The sequence below is a fragment of the Eptesicus fuscus genome, chromosome 22, assembly GCF_027574615.1.
Source record: "Eptesicus fuscus isolate TK198812 chromosome 22, DD_ASM_mEF_20220401, whole genome shotgun sequence".
In the NCBI taxonomy this organism is placed as follows: domain Eukaryota; kingdom Metazoa; phylum Chordata; class Mammalia; order Chiroptera; family Vespertilionidae; genus Eptesicus; species Eptesicus fuscus.
Window position 1 is genome coordinate 33,783,268 of NC_072494.1, and position 20,125 is coordinate 33,803,392.

General features: G+C 41.9%; 1 long non-coding RNA gene and 1 pseudogene across 1 annotated transcript; one reads left to right on the plus strand and one right to left on the minus strand.

The window, feature by feature from the left end:
- LOC103304229 (membrane cofactor protein-like) overlaps positions 1–12,979 on the minus strand; it is a 31,120-nt pseudogene extending 18,141 nt beyond the window's left edge.
- Positions 12,980–13,212: 233 nt separating this feature from the next.
- Positions 13,213–19,320, plus strand: LOC129148033 (uncharacterized). The gene is made up of 3 exons (XR_008555222.1): positions 13,213–13,396; positions 13,869–13,997; positions 19,266–19,320. It is a non-coding gene; the product is annotated as an uncharacterized LOC129148033 (long non-coding RNA).
- Positions 19,321–20,125: the final 805 nt, after the last annotated feature.

A 20,125-nucleotide genomic window follows, 5' to 3' on the forward strand; every position in this document is an offset into this window, starting at 1 on the left:
ATGTGGTCATGGGAGGAGGCGAGCACCGTGCTTACCTGCTCTGCCATCTTGACTGGAACACTCTGATCTCTGAAGTCTTAAGCAGAGCAGTTGATCAGTAGTCCATGCAATTATTTCATTGAAATAACTAAGGACTTTTCCTGTCTTTCCATTGCTATGAAATTTAGTTTCTGTTGCCAAATAAAAATTCCCAGTATAGAGAAAAAGAATAATTGTATGAAATGTGGAGAGGTGGTAGAAAAATGAGTCTTGTTCTGGAGACAGTAGAAACATCCTAGTTTAACCTTTTGCACTCGGATGTCGAGCGTGACTCGACACGGTTAGCATCGGTAGCAGCTCATATGTATTTGAAATATAAAAAAAATCCAAATAAATAAGTTTGTATGAAAAGAAACTCCAGTTTTTTATTCTACTGCTGCACTTTGTAAAATCTGGGGTATTTAAAAAATTAAATCCTGAGTAGAATAAAGGAATCGAGAAAAAAGGAAGTGAGTGCAAAGGGTTAAGTGGTGCTGTATAAAAAGAACTAAAGTGGTCATGGAAAAATACCCCATTAAAGGTATCAACATATCTCTTTTAATATGAATGAAAGAGCAAAGTCACTAACAGAATACATGGAAGCCATGGACCTTCCTCTCCATGTATTGATTGGAATAATGCTGGAAGCTTCCTATATGATAGGCACTGTGCTAAGTGCTTTAAGTGCAACCCATTTTAACTTTTCTATTATCCAGGAAGGAAGACATTAAATCATTTTACATATAAGTGAGCACATTTACTAGTAAAGCTTATGTTATTGCCCAAGTTTACACACTTACTTAGATCTGCGGACTATGGCAAATCAATTTAGAATCACTAGTATAACAACTAGAATAGCTGCAAAAATGTTATTTTTCTTTTTATTATTAAAACTAGAGGCCCAGCGCATGATTAAATCATGCGCGTGTAGGCTGTCTGTCCGCTGGTCGGGACCCGGTGTGGCCGGCAGCTCCGAAGTCCCTGGGCCCCTAGGGCGAGGCGGGGCGGGGGCGTGGTCCTCCTTCGGCCTGAGCTCAGGCTGGGGTCTTGCCTTCGCCTCCCGCCCAGGAAGGCTGGGGCCACCTCCGCCGCCTCCTCTGCCTTCTGGCTCCCTCATGAGCCCTCTCTCGGCCGGCCCAGGCTGCGCAGAAACCCGCGTCCTCTGCGGACACCTCTGCACGCTCCTGCGGCCCAACTGCCGCCAGACTCTTCCCCCGGGAGCCGCGCTGCCCGCCTGCCCGCCTGCCCGCCCATGCCGCCTCGTCAGCCAGGGCCTCCAAACGCCCGGCTCGCTGCCCAGAGGCCCCTTCTGTGCCACAGCACAGCCATGGCACAGACACTGAGCTCGCGCCGCCGTCCTGCCGACCCAATCACCACCCCGGCCACCCTGAGTCCCGCCCCCTGTGTCTCCTGCTGGCCCAATCGTGGGCATAGCGGAGTGATGGTAATTTACATATTACCTTTTTATTATGTAGGATGATGGATGACCAAATCACCAGATAATCAAAAGATTTTTTTAAAAAAACCCATAGGTATTTAAACAATTTAGAAAAATAAAGCAGGAAGTTACTAAACCTGAGACAGGAAAAAGTGTAGGTTTTTTTCCCTGGGAGGAGTTGACATTGAAAAAAATAACCACTTGGTTATTATCTCCATTTATACAAAATGATGCCTTTCATTCTTGACTCATATAGGTAAAGTTTCCCATGCTTCAATTTATTTGAAAAAATTTTCCTATACATTTTGATACACGAAAGTACCAAATAACAGAAATGTAGGCACAGTAATGTACATGATGTGTTAAGAGCCTATCAAAACATAAATTATATGTCATACCTCTGTTTTGGAAATGAATACAACACAGAGTAAAATACAAAAATTACTTGCTTCTTTTCAGTTATTCTGTATCACTGATATTTAATGTCAAAGAAATAAAATAAAATAAGAAAGAAAGAAAAAGACACTTTTTGTACCTTTAACACATTTTGGCAACTCGGGATCCCAATTATTGTTAACTCCACAGACAACTGTCTTGCTGCCTTCAAGGTAAAATCCCTTCTGGCACTCAACTGTAATCTCAGATTTGTAGTAAAATTTTTTCCCAAGTCCAGAAACGATATTCCCATTGTTGAGTACTGGATATTGACATTTGACCACTGAAAAGCAAAGAAATTCCAGAATTAATGGAAAATTGATTGTTTTAACCTAGGGCAGAAATGTTACTGCAAAGTAGTACTTTCCACTGGGAACAAAGAGATAAGAAATGGAAGTCAGGATATTAATTAAATAAAAGACTTCAATTCCAGGGAAACAGATATAGAGATATTGAATAACCTTTGCCCACCTAGAACAGACTATCATGATAGATTATTAGTTTCTTTTTTAAAAAAATATTTTATTGACTTTTTACAGAGAGGAAGGGAGAGGGAGAGAGAGTTAGAAACATCGATGAGAGAGAAGCATCAATCAGCTGCCTCCTGCACACCCCCTACTGGGGATGTACCCGCAACCAAGGTACATGCCCTTAACCAGAATCGAACCTGGGACCCTTGAGGCTGCAGGCCGACGCTCTATCCACTGAGCCAAACCGGTTAGTTTCTTATGTGTTTTTTCAATAGTGGCAAATTTTGAAAAGGTTTGACTACCAGATACAAATTCTGGGCAATTTCAAAAGCAACTTCTGATTCTCCTTAATTTAGGGTTTAAAAAAAATTCATGCTGACACTGATTACAGTACGCTGCTTTTCAGAAAAGACTTGTGAGAAGGTTATACTTGAGCTCAAGTTGAAAAGAAGCTAGCCATGCAAAGATATGAAAGAAAAAGTTTTTTGGATAGCAACAACATACATGAACTGGGATGTGTTTATAAAATGGAAAGGCTGCATGACCAGCGTGGCTCAGTGGTTGAGCATTTGACTTATGAACCAGAAGGTCACTGTTCGATTCCTGGTCAGGGCACATGCCCAGATTCTGGGTTCAGTCCCTAGTGTGGAGCGTGCAGGATGCAGCTGATCAGTGATTCTCTCTCATCATTGATGTTTCTTTCTCTCTCTCTCTCTCTCTCCCTCTTCCTTCCTCTCTGAAATCAATAAAAATATTTTTTAAGTTTTAATTTCTAATAGATTACTGCTAGTAAATAGACATGGAATTTATTACTGCACATTCAGTTCTTATCTAAAACTTCAGTCTTTCCTATTTTCCAAAAAGATAATCATGCCATAAGTGAATAAAGTCTATTTCATTTCTTCATTCCCACTATGTTTGCCTGTTTCCATATCTTGCATTATTGTCTGGCGAGGCCCTTCAATACAATGCTGAATAGAGTGGTAAGAATAGACATCCTTGTATTGTTTCAACGTTAGGGGGAAATAAATTACTCTATTACATTAAGTATAATGTTAGCTGTGAGATTCATGTAGTTGATTTTCGTCAGGTCCTGTACTATCAGATAACACTTTATTTTTAAGCCAGTGTGTGTTTTGTGGTGCTTTCAAGCAAAAAAGTCTTAATCCATGCAATACATAGTAAATCACAAGGTATACAGTGAAATACCAAAAACAGGTGGGGCGAAGGATTGGGAACTCTACAATTAGAGCTATTTTTTTATTTGGCCTATTGTAAATTAATTTAGAAGCCAATTTAACAGGAGGAGCAAGAACATATGACTGTTTTGTTTACTTTTTTGGTAAAGTAATTTGAAAGAAAGAAATGGAAATATTATTACCTTTACACTCGGGAGGGTTACTACTCCATTTATTACGCCCAGAACAAACAAGCTTGCTCTCTCCAACAAGTGAATATTCATCTGTCCCATTCGAAGGTTTACAACGGTAAGTTACTACTTCACTATATTCAAATGTATCCTTTTGGCTATTGCTGAATTCTCCATTGGGTATTTGTGGAGGTGGTTGACACAAAATCCCTTAAAAAGAGGATAGGAAAGGCAAAAGAAAAGGTAAAAGATTAAGACAGCATTAGTAATGTCTTCTGAACTGTCTTCAATAGATTCATTAACCATGTGAGTTCTATAATCTAGTTGCATATTCAATATCCATTTGGAACAAAAATTCTATGAAAAAATGTAATATCTTTTTCATCCTTAAGAGTATGTAGTACAATCTGCCAAAGGTACAAATGGTGTGTTAATGCAATAGCCCAATCCTGAGGTCTACAATGAAGCCACATATTGAAGAGTGTGCAAACACATAAAACAATGCTACTATTCTCACTTTTTGAAAATTATGGTTTTCCTTTAAAAAAATATGTTGTATATATTAATGCATATTGTACTTACTGTTCTCAATGAATTAATAAATAATTATTTTTAAAACTTTTCAGGGTTAATTCCAATATAATGGAATAGCAATAGCCATATCCCACCTGAAGAAAAGCTCTGTGGGGTCTTTTAAAATGTAAAAGCATGAAGTCAAGCCACGGCCAAAAGTTTGAGAACTACTGCTCAAAATTCTAAATAGAGAATATACTTACTTGCACAGTGTGGGGGACTACCACTCCATTCCACATTTCCAGAAATTTCACAATATCGATTTTTTAGTCCAACTAAGTAATAACTGAATGAGAACGGAAAAAAAATACGGTTTTCTTTATCAGTTAAGAAGAAATACATAATTACAAAGACAAATGTTATATGGTTGTTTTTGTGCACTTCAGTGGGCTTGAGGGAGAAGTTTCTTAAACAGACTATATTGAACGTGCTAAACAAACCTGCAATTCAATGGAAGAGATTCTGCATTTGAACACACATTGGTCTGGAGAAAAATGTCTACAAAGTCTGTCGTGCCTGGCAATCTGGCCTCTTTTCTGTCTTCAGGAGGCACATCAACATTCACTTCTCTGAACCTGCTCATGCCATTCGGCTCAGTCATACACCAACTGAGCAGAGAGATCTGGCCCTAGCGCTGACCTGCCTGGATTCCAATCCCAGCTCCAAGCCTGGCTTGTTATTTGAGCATGCGCATGTCCCTTCATGTTTCTATATCTCAGTTTCCTTGTCTATGAAAACAGTATAATACTATATCGCTCCTGGGATGTTTTTCTTTTTTTTTAACTTTTTTCATTTTTTAAGGTATTATATGTGTACATATCTTACCATTGCCCTCCCCTCACCTCACTCCCATACATGCCCTCACCCCCCAGAGTTTTACGGCCGTTGGTTATGCTTATATGCATGCATACAAGTCCTTCGGTTGATCTCTTATCTCCCCCACCTCTCCCTAACCTTCCCGCTGTAATTTGACAGTCTGTTTGATGCTTTACTGTCTCTGTATCTATCTTTTTGTTCATCAGTTTATAATGTTCTTTATTATCCATAAATGAGTGAGATCATGTGGTATTTTTCTTTCATTGACTGGCTTATTTCACTTAGCATAATGTTTTCCAATTCCAACCAGGTTGCTGCAAATGGTAAGAATCCCTTTCTTATGGCAGCATAGTATTCCATTGTGTAGATGTACCACAGTTTTCTGATCCAGTCATCTGCTGATGGGCACCTAGGCTGTTTCCAAATCTTAGCTATTGTAAATTGTGCTGCTATGAACATAGGGGTGCAATATCCTTTCTGATTGGTGTTTCTACTTTTTTAGGATATATTCCTAGGAGTGGGATTACTGGGTCAAATGGGAGTTCCATTTTTAGTTTTTTGAGGAAACTCTATACTGTTCTCCAGAGTGGCTGCACCAGTCTGCATTCCCACCAGCAGTGCACGAGTGTTTCTTTTTCTCTGCATCCTTGCCAACACTTGTCATTTGTTGATTTGTTGATGATAGCTATTCTGACAGGTGTGAGATGGTACCGCATTGTCATTTTGATTTGCATCTCTCAGATAATTAGTGACTCTGAGTATGTTTTCATGTGTCTCTTGGCCTTCCTTCTGTCTTCTTTTGAAAAGATTCTATTTAGGTCCATTGCCCATTTTTTTTATTGGATTATTTATTTTCCTTTTATTAAGTTGTATAAGCTGCCTGTAGATGTTGGAGATTAAACCTTTATCAGTGATAACATTTGCAAATATGTTCTCCCATACAGTGGGCTTTCTTGTTGTTTTGTTGATGGTTTCTTTTGCTGTAAAAAGTCTTTTTATTTTGATGTAGTCCCATTTGTTTATTTTCTCTTTAGCTTCCATTGCTGGGGTTGTTTTGAGTAGTAGATAAAGTAGCATCTGAGACTATGTAAGTTTTAGGTATGGTGAAATGTTCTTCAGATCAGAATGTCTTCCCAGTAACAGCTCAGGAGAACTCCTCGACAGAATAGCTCATGATTTAAATTCACAGAACTCTCTCCTCCTTCTGAACTCTCCTTAAGAGTAAATTTACTTCTTTGGTTCTTATCATTTACTATTTTCCTTTGACACCTTTCGGTATATATTGTACTTCTCAATAAGGCTGACACTTCGTTGAGAATAATCTATGTTTTAACCTCCACAAGGTGCCAAGCAGGCTCTCTCTCTATGTAGCTATTGACTGCATATTTGCACTTGATCAAATTAAAATAGAGTCGGTAAAACGGCCTGTACACATTTCCAGCTGACTTTTCCCACTAGCCTTATTCATTGATTCTATATTATAATCTATTAGGAAAGGATTCTGGAATGATGATGGGTAGGAAGCTTCAAGAATCGCTCACCCATTTTGACAACATTTTCTACTAGAATCTGCCTAATGTCACTGTTTTGAAACTCTGGAGTTTGTTGAAGGCTTGCAACTTCCAGGAAAGACTTGGGCAGGTAAATTGCACTAATATTGGTCAATTTCAGCTCTTAGCACAGTGGAAGCTACCCATCCCACTCTCACAGCATGCAGCTGTGCTCCTCAAGCAGTTTATCAGCAGACTGAAGGAGCCAGCATGGGCTAAAAGGCCTGTGTTCTCCAAATATCAGGGGCCCCTGCTTTTATCACTGATGGATCTTTCTGGTCACAGAGAAGCAGACAAAGACATGGGCAGCCATTGTTGTCATATCTCACTTCTCCAACGTGTAAGCCTTTTCTTGCTGACTGAGGTGAATTCCAATGATTTCTTCTTCATGCCTTGTGATTTCCCCTTTCAGGAGCCAGATATTAAAACCTGGGACATTTCAAAACAACTATATATGTGAGGAAAATTAGGAAGTGATTATGCATGCCCTGAGAAAGGCTCAGAAAAAAAAATCTGAGAAAACATTTAGTTTACCTGTCAGGCTAATCCTCAACACAGACACACCCTATGAAAAAAAAATAATAATAATAAAAAAAAAACTATAAAAGGATGGCCATCTGATTCCCATAGTTTCCCCATTATTAGATTCAAATGTTCAGTTCAACAACAAAAAAAATCACAAGACATACAAAGAAACAGGAGACTATGGCCTATTCAAAGAAAAAGTAAATCAATAAAAAGTATTCCTGAAAAAAACACACCTGAGGAAAGATCTACTAGACAAAGACTTTAAAACAGCTGTCTTTAACAGCAAATCTGGTAGCAAGTCGGTGGTTTTTAGTTTTGCTGTCCTCTTTTTCTTCATGAAGTGGCAGACACAGAAAGGCAGATCTTTCTGAGTATCCTGAAGGGCAAGGCCAGCACTCTCAAGTTTGAGGCCAATGACACCTTTGAGAATGTCAAAGCTAAAATTTAAGACAAGGAGGGCATCTTTCCAGGCAAACAGCACCTGCTTTTGGGGGCATGTTTGGAGGAAGATCCCACTCTGTCAGACTGTAATATCCAGAAACAGCCCACCCTGCACTTTGGTGCTTTGCCTGTAGGGTGGACTCTATGAACCTTTTCTGCCAACTCCCCTGAAATACAATGGCCATAGACTATATGACCCAAATGTTATGCTTGCTTGCAACCCAGTGCTATCAACTGCTTTAAAGAAGAAATGTGAATACACCAACAAACTGTGACTCAAGGAGATGTTCAAAAGAGGAAGGAAAACTTCCTCTTTTGAGCAGGTCCTACAGAGGATGGAAGCCTTCAGAACTTATTCTAAGAGAATAGCATTACTGTGATGCTAACAACAGAGAAAGACACTACAAGAAAAGAAAACTACAGAATAGTATCCATTATGAACCTTGATGCAAAAATCTGCAACTAATTATAGCAGACAGAAATCAGAAAGATTATCCACCTTGCACAAGTGAGATTTATTCCCAGAATGCAAGGGTATCTCAACATATGAAAATCCATCTATATAATCTGCCATATCAACATAATGAAGGTAAATCTACATGATCATTTCAATTGAGCATTTGTCAGGATTCAACACTCTTGCTTAGTAAATACTCAACAAACCAGGAACAGATGGTAAGTACCTCAAGATAATACACGCCATAGATGAAAAACCTACAGCGAACATCCTATTTGGTGGTTTAAATCCAAAAGCTTTTCTTCTAAGATCAGGAATAACACAAGAATGCCCACTTTTACCATTTCTAATCAACATAGTACTGGAAGTTTAGTCAGAGAAACTAGACAAGAAATAAAAAGCAGCTCAATGGGTTATGAAGATATAAAATGATCACTGTTTGCAAATAAAAAAATCTTATATGTAGAAAACCCACCCTAGATGGTTTGGCTTCGTGGATAGAGTGTCAGCCTGTGGACCAAAGGATCCTGGATTCATTTCTGGTCAAGGGCACCTACCTTGGTTGCAGGCTCATCCCTGGCCCGGGCCCTAGTCAGGGCTCCTTCAGGAGGCAACCAGTTGATGTATTTCTTTCACATTGATATTTCTATATTTCTCTCTGTCTTTTCCTCTCTCTTCCACTCTTGCTAAAAATCAATGGAAAAATATCCTCACGTGAGGATTAAAAAAAGAAAGAAAGAAAGAAAACCCTAAAGACTGTGTGCGCGTGCGCGCACGCACACACACACACACACACACACACACACATGCAAGGCTGTTAGAACAAATAAATTAATGCAGCAAAGTAGCAGAATACAAAGTCAATATCAAAAATCAGTTGCTTTTTTATAGTGTATTACATTTACCCTGTCAATGCACATTTTTATAAATGTCTAAATATATACTACTAGAGGCCAGTGCATGAAATTCATGCAAGGGGCTCGGTCCTTGCAGCCCCTGCTGCTGCCTTGGCCCTTGCAGCCCCAGCTTCATCCGGAAGGTTGTCCAGATGATCGTCCAGAAGGTCATCTGGCTGGTCAATTAGCATATTAGCTTTTTATTATAAAGGATTAAAAGAGCCCAAGAGAACAAAGGCTACTACTATTAAGTGTTCAGTACTTGTTTTTAGACCTTCACTCCTTTATAGCTGTCTCAAAACTCATGTTTTCCAACAAAAGGATTTTGATCAATATTACTGTCCAGGCTAACCAGGTCAATGTTCACCTGGTAACACTTTACAGAATTATCTCCATGAACAATATCTTTGGTGGGTAAACCTACCTACCAATTCTATAAGCCCTCCTTCAACTCTGTGAGTTGTCCATTTTAAATAGGATACACTTTGTTGTTAAAGTAATGTCATCATGATTACTACAAGTTTAATGCTAATGATAGGCTTATTCTTGCATGTAGTATTATAGAAGTTTCCTTTCCTTCACTTTTAATTTCTATTCATTACACATCTTCTCAGTCTGCGTAAAAAGCCCAAGAGTTGATTGGCTGGAAGTACAACTTGTCACACAGAAAGCAAGATGAACTCAACATTATGGGAATGCTGAAGAAGAGAAGCAAACCGAAAATAGAATCAGTAACATTTACTATATTCCTCTAAGGAGCAACTTACCCCTCATTGCAAAGATAGTGAGCTTGAGAACCAAACTTGGAATTTGCGGTTACATAAGCTACAAAGACTATTTGGCCATTGAGGGGCTCTTCTAGCGTCGGACATATCTTTTCTAAAAGAAAAAGTTCAAATGTGTTGTTATATGCCAATTTCAACGCAAGTGAATCCAAACCAAAATTTGATGTCGCTCTTTTAAAGCCATTTAACTATTTAAAGCCCAAACTTAAGATTCACATTGACCCTGACAAGCAATTGCCAAGAAAAAGATTCCCAGGAGATTTTCAAAGACATTACTATCTAGAATCTCCGTTGCCATGGGCAAGCCATCATGGTAATAGCGGACTGACTGTGCAGTCTAAAATGTGTGACAATATCCAGAGCAATACAAATAAAAGCTTTGTGTACTTACCTTCACAAGCCTCCTGGAGAGGAGGTGCCCATGTGTTATCAGGCTGGCAAACAGCAGTGGTGGGGACCAAAGGTACAATACGCTTGTATCCTACTTGACACTTAAATTCTACTGTGTCTCCAGGACCATACGATGCTTTAGGAGGACCGTTCAACACCATAGTTTGAAAACTAGCTGGAGCATCACAGGCATCTGGGCATAAAATAATAAGAACATGAAAAAGAAAAGTGTTTTATCTTTTCCATCAGCCAGGGACTGTGGTTGGGCAGCAGGTAGTTAGTACAAAATGAATGGAAAGGTCCTTGACTGGGGTGACTTTGGTCAACATGAACATATAGGTTTCAGGTATGGGTTTCCGTGTTATATGATCTGTATATTGCACCATGTGCTCACCACCCAAAGTCAAGTCTTCTGTCACCATATATTAGGACATTCCTCACCCCCTACCCCCACCCCTTTCCCTCTGGAAAGCACCACACTGCTGTTTGTGTTCACGAGTTTCAGTTTTATATCCCACATATGAGTGAAGTCATATGGCTCATAGCTTTTCCTGACGGACTTATTTCACTTAGCATAATGTTCTCAAGGTCCATCCATCTTGCTGCAAATGGTGCTATTTCATCCTTTCTTACGGCTGAGTAGTATCCCCTTGTGTATAAGCACCACATCCAGTCCTCTATCACAGGACACTTTGGTTGTTTCCATGTTTTGGCCACCGTGAATAATGCTGCAATGAACATAGGGGTGCATATAGCTCTGCGAATACATTTTAAAAGCAGATCTTGTTCTGTGTCTTTCTCTTGCCTCCGTTGCCCTACTGCTGCCACACTGGATAGCTTGAGAGTCTATGAATGCCTTGAGCCTTGTCACATCTCTGAGTCTTTGCTCTAGCTGCTCCCTAAGCTCTGAACACCTTTCCTCCCTGCTCAGCTGCAACTCCTGCTCAGCTCTTACCTTGTAGACTTACCTGTTCAATATCCCTAGGAAACATATTCTCCCTCCCCGAAGAGGCAATGAACGGTCCCCTATTCTTGGACTCTCTTCTGTCTGGATCTCTCAGGCACATGTTTTTGTGTTCACTAGTTAGCATGGCTGACTTCATCCATCCATGTGGCCAAAATACCTAGCACAGTATGTCCCCCCATAGTAGCTATTCAAAAGAAGTTAGGCCGAAACCGGTTTGGCTCAGTGGATAGAGCGTCGGCCTGCGGACTGGAAGGTCCCAGGTTCGATTCCGGTCAAGGGCATGTACATTGGTTGCGGGCACATCCCCCGGTGGGGGGTGTGCAGGAGGCAGCTGGTCGATGTCTCTCTCTCATCGATGTTTTTAGCTCTCTATCTCTCTCCCTTCCTCTCTGTGAAAAATCAATAAAATATATTAAAAAAAAAAAAAAAAAGAAGTTAGTACTAAACCACTGCTGTAGAATAGAGACGATGATAAAGAAGATGCAATAGTCATTTGAAACTCTAGGCGCTGGGAAAGGATTTGGATAGGTCCGTGGTCGGCAAACTGTGGCTCGCGAGCCACATGCGGTTCTTTGGCCCCTTGAGTGTGGCTCTTCTACAAAATACCACGGCCTGGGCGAGTCTATTTTGAAGAAGTGGCGTTAGAAGAAGTTTAAGTTTAAAAAATGTGGCTCTCAAAAGAAATTTCAATCGTTGTGCTGTTGATATTTGGCTCTGTTGACTAATGACTTTGCCGACCACTGGATAGGTAATTTCTTCTATCTGCCAGTATCCTGGTAATCTAGCAACTGATAGGAAAAGGACTGCTGCCTTTGTATGGTAATTTGCACACAAAGGAAACGAAGAAACACTGTGTAAGCACTTGTTGATCTCCGTTTCTTTAATTAGAAAGAGAGGAAAGACCTAAAATAGGCAGAAGAGACCTCTTGTAACAATACATTGTGGGTTTTGGAGGAATGAGATTACTCCTGGAAACACAACAAGTTTTCCCAGTCTGCAGCTTCGCAGCATTTACCTCTGAGATGCAAGCCTCCCAGGCGCAAGGCTGCCTACAAACCCTTCTCCTGAGCTGCTTCAAGAGCGAAATGTTTGTTTTATCCACGCAGTTTTCCCCGCCCAGCTTAGTGATTTCTCCTTTTTTACTTTCTCTAAGTTTTATTTTATCTTGATTTTACGTTTCAACCTTAAACCTTGTCTTTCATCCCCTTCATGTCTAGTTGTGTTCTCTCCCATGTTGCACCCTACATTCCATTCATTTTCCTCTATTCCAAATAGCATGCGCAGTGTCCTTCAACTCTAATTTGAAGCCTCTTCTAAACTTGATCCTTCTTTAAAAATTTCCTTTGGTTTTCTCCTTACCACCGCGGTCCCCTTCCCTCCCTCCTAGAAATGAACTGTTTAATGATCAGTAACCAGAATACTGATCAGCAAGCACACTGTACCAGAATACAGTGGTGATATGAGAGCCCTGCAAACTCGGGAAGGCAGAGCCTCTCTCGCCCTCCCTCCGCGGGCCTTGCAGTAGCTTTTTAGGTACCAATGAAAGGCCATCCTAAGCAGGGCTCCACCGGCACCAACCTGGTTAACCAAGCCCGTGCTTCCTACCCGACCCACAAAGCAAACCTCTCCCCATCCCCACCCGCCTCGGCTCCGGTCGGTCGGTCGGTCGGCCAGCTCCCTCTCTCCAGTTTGCCTCCAGAGCTCACACCTTTCCCATCCCCCTACCAGAGCACATGGGCAGCAGGAGCCCTAGGGCCACCAACAGGATCCCAGGGGAGCACCAAAAAGAAAAGGCACTCCCGTGGCGGTGAGGAGGTGGCCAGCGCAGCTCAGAAGATGCCATCATTTTCCAAGAGGTCGGTAGGAAACCTGAGGGGACAGCAAGCGTTTACCTTTTTGAGAGCAGCTATCAACACGCAACAATCCCCAGATTCAAGAAGTGTCCAGGGCGGTACCGCTGCTGGGCGTGGTCACAGTGGTGACGTCATGGTCGGGCGGGCCAATGGCAGGCTGCAAGGCGGGGCCTCGGCGCCCGGGGGGCGGAGCGTTAGCCCCGGAGGGAATGGGGCGTGGCCTGGACAACATCTAACCCACCCACCTGGTCGCTGGCAGCTCAGGCTCCGCCCGCGCCCACACGGGCTGACCCTTGACTACCTGCCTGGAAGCACAGCCGAAACAGTTAACCATTTTCAAAAGCTGCTCAGGTGATGATGCTCTACATCGGAGACAGAACTGTTTTCCTCGGCGGCGTCACTAATAGCATGTACTCCTCCAACAGATTCGCAGGAAATACACCCCTGCCCCCTTCCTTCCCTGTCACTGTCCTTCAGTTTTATTCCGTTAGCTCTCTACGTGTGCATTGAGAGCTTACTATGAGCCAGGCATCGCGCTAGGTCACGTGGGTACCAAACCAGATAGGACCCCGCTCCCGCTTCCCAAGGAGCCCATGACCTGTACAAGTTCTCCTGGGTCCCGCTGTCAGCACAGTGATACCTAGGATCAGGGTTGTTCTGGGAGCTGGTGTGCCTCATGGAAGAGGACACGTGCCACCTGGGTGGGCTTACTTCTGTGGAGCTACGAGGCCACCCTTGCCCTTTTGCCTGGGCTGCCAGATCTCCTGTGGCCAGACTCAGGGGCCCCTGTAATTCCAGGGAAGAAGGAAGCTTTGGGGAGACTCGCCAGCCCTCCCTCTGAACTAGGACAGTCTTCCTCCCTCCCTCTGCTCCTCATTCCAGGGGCTGGGAGGAATAATGCAGTTGGCATGCAGTCCTGGGTTCCGCTGAGGATGCATGAGGCTGGGGACAGGGTGCTGGTGCCATCTTCCAGGGACGGATGTGTGGGCCCTGCGAGCACTCAGCTTGGAGGTAATAAAAACATTCTTCTTTTCTTTTTTTGTTATCAGTAAACAAAGCAGATCCACTGCCAGGGTGACACTGAGAGGGAGGAGAAGGGTACTGACAAGTTGCCTGAATGAAGGGAGGTCTGCTGGGATTTCTGGGGACATTCCCTCACTTGTAAAAGGAATTATTGAAACATGCCCCTTTTTGCCTTTGAACATTTCTTGTGTTGCTGGTTTCGTGGTAATGAAGTCCCTTAGCTTTTTTTATCTCTGAGAAACCATCTCTCCTTTGATTCTAAATGAAGGGTAGAGCAATCTTGGTTGAAGGCTCTTGCCTTTTATCACTTTGAGTATTTCATGCCAATCTCTTCTGGCTTACAAAATTTCTGTTGAAGAATCAGCTGATGGTCCTATGACAGCTCCCTTTTATAAAACATTATTTTCTCTTGCTGCTTTTAACATTACTTGTCTTCAACCTTTGTAATTTTAATTATGATGTGTCTTGGTGTGGGTTTCTTTGGATTCATCTTGTTGTGAACTCTCTGCACTTCTTGGATTTGTATGTCTATTTCAATGGACAGGATAGGAAAGTTTTCAGTCATTATTTCTTACTTTATATTTTATTTATTTATTTATTTATTTATTCTTTTTAATCCTCACTCAAGGATATGATTACTGATTTTTAGAGAGAGAGGAAGGGGGAGAAAGAGAAACATCAATGTGAGAGAGAAACATCAATTGGTTGCCTCCCATACATGCCCCAACTGGGAATCAAACCCACAACCTAGGTATGTGTGCTGATCGGGGATCAATATCAAACCCACAGCTTTTAGTGTATGGGATGAGGCTCCCATCAACTGAGCAACCCAGACAGAGCTCAGTCATTATTTCCTCAAGTAGGTTTTCAATTATTTGTTCTCTCTCTTCTTCTTCTGGTCATCCTATGGTGTGAATGTTGGTATGTTTGATGTTGTCCTAGAGGTCTCTCAAGTTCTTTTTAAAAAAAAAAATTGGGGCAGTTCCAATTGGGTATTTTCTGTTACATTGTCTTCCAGATTCCAGATTGCTGTGATTCAGTTCTCTGCTTCATCTTATCTGCTGTTTATTCCCTGTGATGTATTCTTTATTTGTTATTGTATTTTCATTTTAAGTGGGGTTTTAATGTTATTTTTAATGTTTTCTCTCTGTTGATGTTCTCACTGAGTTTATCTATTATTCTCCTAAGTTCATTGAGCATCATTAAAACCAGTGTTTTAAGCTCTATACCTCCTAGATTGCTTGTCTCCATGTTCTTTAGTTATTTGTCTGAAGTTTTGTCTTGTTCTTTCATTTGGGGCATGTTTCTTTGTCTCCTCATTTTGGCTGATTCCTGTGTTTGTTTCTAAGTATCTACTACATCTTCTGATCTTGGCAAAATGGCCTCCTGTAATAGGTGTCCTGTGGATACGAATGGCATAGTCTCCTTTCTAACCTAAGCTAGGTACTCCAGGAGTGTCCCTTGTGTGGGTTGTGTATGCTTATTTGTTGTAGTTGAACTTTGAATTTTCTTGGCATATTTGTGGGTGGGGTTAATCCCCAGGCTGACTGGCTGTGAAGACTGGTCATGACTGTAGTGGACAAGCTGACCTGTGGAGGCTGACCTCACAAAGCAGAAGTTACTTTAGTGCAAACCAAGTATGCTATTTGGTATGTCATTGGATGGTGCTCTGGTGTGGCTTAGAGCTGGCCACCAAGAGTGTGGGTTCTGTAGCCTCTTGGGAGGTGTTCTAGTGCAGGCTAAGATCACCACTGCTTGAGCTGGGCTTGGACCACCTGGTAGCTACAAAATGATCTGCAGTTGGTTGCCACTTGTGCTGGGATTGGAGGTGCTATGAACTGAGTCCTGTTGCCACTTGTGCCAAGCCTGTGACTCTTTGTTGGGCACCATTGTGTATGCTGAGGCCAGCCAACACTTTTGGTCAACTTGTGGCTACTTAATTGCAACTATGTTCCAACCCATGCATAGCCACCACTTATGCCACCCTTGGGACTGCCTCAAGGGAGTTGCAGTGCAAGTTGAAATCAGTGTCCATTTCTGCTTGGGCCTGGGGCAGCTTGGCAGTAGGGACGGGCACACTGAGGCCTACCACTGCCTGTTTGGAGTTTGTGGAAATTTGAGAGATTTTTAGGAAAGTCCACACCACAAGCCGAGGTAGACCAGTTGTGTGGAGTAGCTACTGGGAGAGGCTTGGGCTAGTGTGTTTGGGTGGTACCGAGCTTCAGGGAATCACTGGGGTGTGGTGAGCCGTGTTACCCAGGTTAATGGAGAGCTCAGATTTGGAGCCTGCCTGTAACTGGCTGGCTGTTTGGGAGGCGAGTTCAAAAAAAGAACAATGGCATCTGCCAGCACTTTGGTCCCCAGAGAATGTTTCCCTGACCCCTGCCTCCCTGTCCGACCCCTGAAGCTTGTCAACTTAGTTCCTTCCCATTTTTTTTCCTGGCACTTTTGACCTGATGTTCCCATACTGAGATCCGGAGCCAGTGAGTTTTTGAGCCAAGCGCATCTGTTTACGATCCCTGTAAGACCTGCAGTACCTAGGTCTCCCGCAGCCCTCTGTCTCAATGGGACGTTATAATTCCGCCCCCCCCCCCCCCATTTTTTCACAGGCAGATGTTATGGGGACTCCTTTTCCTGGTACTGGTGCCCCAACCTGAAGCACCTGGTGTGGAGCTGAGACTCCTCCATCCTTAGGGCAGACCTCTGGGGCTAAAATAGCCCTCTCAATTGTCAATTGCCACCCTGCGGGTGTGGGACCTGCCAGTTCAGCATCTCTGCCCCTTCTACTAGTCTTGACATGGCTTCTCCTTTAAATCATTTATGTACTATTTTGTGGGTGTTTTTTGTTGTTTTGTTTGTTTTGTTTTGTTTTATAAGAGAACATTTATTCGGTAAATTGTAAAGGTAGAAAAGTAATTCCAAGAAGCAAACAAGTTATGGAGGTAAAGGAAGGGCCCTTGGAGTTTGGGAGTGAGGAAGCTGATGGTAATGTGGAGGAGGAGGGGAGGAAGGCAAGGGCGAGCTCCCTGGAGGGAGAGCACCCTATCTTGTTTTTTTAAAGATTAAAAAAAAAAAAGAAATGTTAAATAGAGAGGAAGAGAGAGGGAGAGCAAGCGAGAAACATCAATGTGAGTGCAAAACATTCATAGGATTCCCCTGCACACCCTTTACCTGGGTTTGAGGCCACAACCCAGCATATGCCCTGAGCGGAAATGGAACCAGCAACCTTTTGGTGCACGGGATGACACCCAACCAAGTCAGGGCTATGTACTCTCTTGAGGGTGGTTAAATCCTTTATAGGATTTCTGATCTGCTAGTTTTCAGATGGTTCTCAAGAATGGTTGTGCTATAATTTAATTTGTGATTTTCATAGCAGGAGATGAGCACAGAGTTCACCTATTCTACAATCTTGACGGGAAGTCAGGTTTTAGCTTTTAAGATAAGTAAACAGATCTCTTTCACAGAAAGACGTGTGTGTTTCAGTAGGCTACCTCTGCACTGTACCCTGGCCGGGGGTGGGGGTGGGGGGCAGGCATAGCCACAGCCAGTTGGCTATGCCCTTTAAGTACTATAGCTCAGTTCACTATAGCCTTGTGAGTCTCATGGACATAAGCCCCATTGCTTTCAAAGCCAGATGTTTGAGGGGCCCATCTCTCAGGTGTTGGACTTAAAAGATGGGGTACCAGCTGTGAAGTTCAAACACTTCACTCCTCAGGGAGAAGTTCAGAGATGTGTGTTGCCGCCTGATTGTGGGTCGCCGTGCCATGGGTGAGATGTATGGAGAGATTGTGTTTCAGGTTCTCCTTCCCATTTCGAGTGGGTTTTTCTCCACCTTATGTGTAGAAGTTGGTCAGCTAGCTTTTGGATCTCTTTCAGAGGAATTGTTCTGTGTAGCTGTAGATTTGATGTGTTGGAGAAGAGGTTAGTTTAGGATCCTCCTATGTCACCATCTTGAACAGCATGTTCAGCTTACAAGACCCAATAGAAAAAAAAAAAAGGTAGATAATTAAAAAAAAGACCCAATAGCAAGAAAGAGTTTTATTATATTTCTTAAGGAGCCTTTAAGTATTTTGGTACCGTGATATTTTAAACAATGGAAGAAAGTAAGGACCAGAAAGTAATTTCCGTTTGCTTTCTTGAGAACTTATTTCTAATTTGACACAAGAAAGGCCCAAACCTGTAGAACATATTTCTGTTTATTTCAGCCAAACTGGTGACAATGGACTGGACACAGGATCTCACATACTTCAGAGAATGATAATTTTGCAAGTCACTTTTATGCATTTGAAATTAAGTAGGGAATGTAAGAAAGATTACATGAAAGTGAGAGAAAGCAAGGTAGAGATGGTTTACAGGATAGTTACTCTGTTGAGGGTGGTTAATTCAAAGGTGTGTTAACCTTGATGCCCTAAAACATGGGCAGAGATTCCTTAAGACAAAGGTAAATCTTTCACCAAAAAATAGTTGTGTGTGTGGGTATGACTACTCACCGTGATCTGCCCAGTGAAGAAATTATGACCAGATCACTCTATGAGGTTACATTCCATAGAATCCACTTTTGTCTACACTAACCAAATCTTTGGACTTGTAAAAAATATCCAGCTGATAGTATTTCCTATGCACACTGTTGTGTATATGTAACTTAAAATATACTAGTGATTGAAATATAAACAAACATATGAAGTTTTCCATAAATTTAAGACTTAAGATGCAAATGAAAGCATTCTGGGTATTTTTAAAAGATAGCCAATAATAGGAAAAAAAAGTTTGAACTCTTCATGAGTGAAAAACATACTTTTTTACAAAGCCCAAACCAGATGATTAATATAAAAGGAAAAGAAATCAATCCTAACCTGTTTGGCTCAGTGGATAGAGCGTCAGCCTGCGGACTGAAAGGTCCCAGGTTCGATTCTGGTCAAGGGCATGTACCTTAGTTGTGGGCTCATCCCCAGTAGGAGGTGTGCAGGAGGCAGCTGATCGATGTTTCTCTCTCATCGATGTTTCTAATCTCTATCCCTCTCCCTTTCTCTCTGTAAAAAAATCAATAAAATATATATTTTTTTAAAAAAAAAGAAAAGAAATCATTGTGAAAGCTGACGTAAGTGAAGTGATTTATAAGTGGAGCCAGAGCAGCTGTTCTAGAGAAACATCCTTGCATGTCTTGCTTCTGGAACCTTGGGATGTTTTAACTGGGCAAAACTACTTTTGTCTAAGCCAAAGCAACAGTGTCTCATAAACAAATGTTTGTAAAGCCAGCAGGGTTGCAGATCCTGACCACAAGGACTGATCACTATGGACTCTCTATTTGAAGATATAATCAGTAACCAACCGTGCATAGGTAAAGAGTACCTCCGCCTTTCAGGGCCAACAGAAATTCTTTCTTCTTTTATTCTCATAAAATCCCTTCATCTTCACCCAATCACTGGGATACTATATGGGTTTCTGCCTGAATTTGTGCTGTGTGAATGGCAATTCTTTAATCCCAAATAAAAATGGTTGGCTTTCATTTTGGTTTTTAAATTTTAAGTAAATGTCATAAAACCATATACCAACATTTTTAAAATTATGTTTGCTTTCAAAGGTGTTTCAAAGCTATGAAGAATTACTGAAAATTTGAAATTTCAAAGCATAATCTTGGTTTATGCTCCAGGATTTACTCAAAGTTTTTCATTAAATTGTTAATTATTTCATTAAAATGTGTTTGGTCAAAGTTTAAAATCCCTATTCTCCTTAGGAGATATGTATTTGTATACTTTTTTTTCTATTGTAAGCCTAGCCTTTTCTTGTTTTTTAAATCCTCACCTGGGGATGTGTTTTTATTGGTTGTGAAAGAGAGAGAGAGAAGGAGAACGAGGGAGGGAAGGAGAGAGAGAGAGAGAGAGAAGAGAGAGAGAGAGGAGAGGAGGGGAGGGGAGGGGAGGGGTAGGGAGGGGAGGAGAGGAGAGGAGAGGAGAGGAGAGGAGAGGAGAGGAGAGGAGAGGAGAGGAGAGGAGAGGAGAGAAACATCTGTTGGTTGCCTGCCATATGTGCCCAGATTTGGGATCGAACCAGCAACACAGGCACATGCCCTAACCGAGAATCAAACCTACTTATGGGACTACACTCCAACCAACAGT